This window comes from Vigna unguiculata, chromosome 11 (assembly GCF_004118075.2).
Source record: "Vigna unguiculata cultivar IT97K-499-35 chromosome 11, ASM411807v1, whole genome shotgun sequence".
Lineage (NCBI taxonomy): Eukaryota > Viridiplantae > Streptophyta > Magnoliopsida > Fabales > Fabaceae > Vigna > Vigna unguiculata.
This window is the reverse complement of record NC_040289.1, coordinates 14,858,526-14,861,677: the sequence shown is the minus strand read 5'-3', so window position 1 is coordinate 14,861,677 and position 3,152 is coordinate 14,858,526. Positions and strand designations below refer to the sequence as shown.

The following is a 3,152-nucleotide window of genomic DNA, read 5'->3' as shown; positions in this document are numbered from 1 at the left end:
ACCCTCCAGCTATTCTGAATACGAGTAGGAATCAACTCGTTCTTCTCATTCTTGACCACGGTGATCCCAGATTTCTTGGGGACCACATGTACAGGACTCACCCAAGTGCTGTCAGAAATGGGATATATAATACCTGCTTGTAGCAACTTGGTGACTTCCTTCTTCACAACCTCCATCAGTTGAGGATTCAGTCTCCTCTGAGGTTGCCTCACTGGCTTAGCATCCTCCTCCAAGAGTATTTTGTGCATGCAGAAAGAAGGACTAATACCAGGAATATCTGCCAAAGTCCAGCCTATTGCTCGCTTGTGATCTTTGATAACCTGCAATATCTTTTGTTCCTGCTCATCAGTAAGCAAGGCAGATATAATAACAGGGAGTTTCCCATCCCTCTCAAGATAAACATATTTCAAATGAGATGGTAAAGGTTTCAACTCCAAAATGGGTGGTTGTTCCACAGATGGCAACATTTTATTGCCTAAGGTAATTTCAGCCACCTCAGCATCATACTCGGACGCCACAGAGGTATCAAATAGTGACACCGCGTCCTCAACATCACCTGTTTTATAATTTTCTCTTTCGTCTAAAATTGAGCCCGAAATATTCGAAAAAGAAAAATCCAAAGAAGAAGAAAAACCAGATAAAGCGTCCAAAAGTCCAAAAGCATATTTGTTCACTACATTACTCAATAAATCAATACAAAACAAAGAATGGTCTTCAATTGGGTGCTTCATGGCTTCTAGCACGTTGAACTGCACCTTCTCATCTCCTATCTCCATGGTCAAGGATCCTGCATGCACGTCTATCTTGGTACGTGCTGTCATCATGAATGGTCTTCCCAAGATGATTTGTGGTTGAACTCATTCCTTGATCATCCTTCATGTCTAAGATATAGAAATCTGCAGGAAAAATTAACTTGTCCACACGGACAAGCACATCTTCTAGCACACCTGCAGGGTTAACTGTGCTACGGTTGGCCAACTGAATGACCACACCAGTAGACTTAAGCGGTCCAAGATGAAGTGAAGTAAAAACAGATAAAGGCATTACATTAATAGAAGCTCCTAAATCTAACATAGCATTGTCAAACTTAGTACTTCGTATAATGCAGGGAACAGAAAACATACCTGGATCCTTACACTTTTGCGGCATTCTGACTGCAGGCTTCTTGATTAAGCTAGAGACGTTTCTTCCCATGTTCACTACCTCTTTGTCCATAATACGCCTTTTATGTGTACATAATTCTTTGAGAAACTTGGCGTATTTAGGAATTTGTCTCACAGCATCCAACAAAGGAATGTTTATCTCCACTTTCTTGAAAGTATTCAGGATTTCTTTGTCTAACTCCTCCATCTTTTTAGTTTTTGGTTTCAAACGGTTTGGATAGGGAGGAGGAGGAGAATAAGGAGAAGGATTTTCAGAGGAAGTATTAGGGGATACCAACCTGGAGTTATCACTGGGTGCAGGCATTTCAGATGTTGCTTGTGTTGCTTCATCTGATCTTCCTCTTTCATCATTAGGTACAACTTCATTGTCCTTATCTTCATCTTCTTGGGCATCCCCAAGACCTTGTATTTGCTTACCCGATCTTAAAGTAATAGCACTTACATTTCTCGGGTTGATTACAGTTTGTGCAGGCAAATTGCTTGAGCCTTGTTGAGACTTCATCTGATTTAACTCATTTGCCATTTGTCCAATCTGATTTTGCAAATTCTGATTGGTTGCTTCCATTGTCTGTTTCAACTCATTGATTTGTCCCTTCATCATGTCAGCCATCATTTTCATCATTGCTTCCATGTTTGAATCACCAGAGGTTGCCGCTGGTTGTGGTTGTTGCCTCTGTTGAGGTGGAACATAGACTTGTTGGTGTTGACGCTGTTGATTTCCCCATTTCTGGCTGGGATATTCCTTCCAATCTGGGTTGTACTTGTTGGAGGACAAATCATGGTTGTATTGCTGCCGAGGTGGTCTATTATTGCCATAGATGTTTGCAGCATATGCCTGAGGTTGTTCATTATCTAACGTCCCTGTCTCTTTTAACATAGAACAAGCCTCTGTAGGATGATTAGTAGAAGCACAAATTCCACATAAAGTAGAAGGGATAGGCTTTTTCTGTAAGTCTGTCAAGGTCCTTACCATGGCTGCTAAGTCATCCAACTTTCCTTCTAATTTCTTGTGATCTGCAACATATGAAGCTTCTACTCCATGGGTTCCCTTCAATAGAGTTATAGAATTACTCCTTGTGGAAAATTGTTGATGGTTCGACGCCATAGTTTCAATCAATTGTCTTGCATTTGTTGGCGTTTTGTCCACCAATGACCCTCCACTTGCAGCATCTATCATTTGTCTATCCATGATACTCAATCCCTCATAAAAGTATTGAATGAGGAGATGCTCGTTTATTTGGTGATGAGGACAGGAAGCACACAACTTTTTGAATCTTTCCCAATACTCGTGAAGACTTTCTCTTTCTTGTTGCCTTATCCCATAAATATCTTTGCGAATAGCAGCAACTCTAGATGCTGGAAAAAACTTTTCCAGAAATAATCTTTTCAGAGTCTCCCAAGTATTGATGGATCCTGGCGGAAGGCAGTATAACCAATTCTTAGCGGCATCTTGCAATGAGAATGGAAAAGCCTTAAGCTTGATATGTTCCTCTGTCACTGTTGTAGGTCTCATGGATGAACAAACAACATGAAATTCCTTCAAATGATGGTACGGGTCTTCTCCTGCTAATCCATGGAATTTGGGTAAAAGATGGATTAACCCAGACTTAAGCTCACATTCTCCATCTGGATATTGGATGCACATGTTTTGTGTAATTGCTGCATCCGGTGAAGCCAACTCTCTTATTGTTCTTTCTTCCATTCTATCTTCTTGAAATTCTGGTTCAGGTGATGGATCAGAAGATATGTTAATCACGGAGGTGATTCTAGTGGTACACTTTCAGTGGTAGGTTCAGATGATGATGGTGCTCCTTCAGTAGAACACCTGAGATCAAGTCTCCTACGTGATTTACGCAAGTTCCTTTCAAGTTATGAATCAAGTTGATAAAATTGACCCGGATTGGCCCGAGTCATGCACTATGCAAGTCCACCTGAAAGTGTTTCCCTGTGTGTTTTTTTTTTTCTTCCTATTCTTGTTTTGGAGAAAGA

At 40.8% G+C, this 3,152-nt stretch overlaps 1 pseudogene; it reads right to left on the bottom strand.

Moving 5' to 3' along the window:
• Window positions 1-680: 680 nt before the first annotated feature.
• On the bottom strand, window positions 681-2,808 carry LOC114169183 (annotated as a pseudogene).
• Window positions 2,809-3,152: the final 344 nt, after the last annotated feature.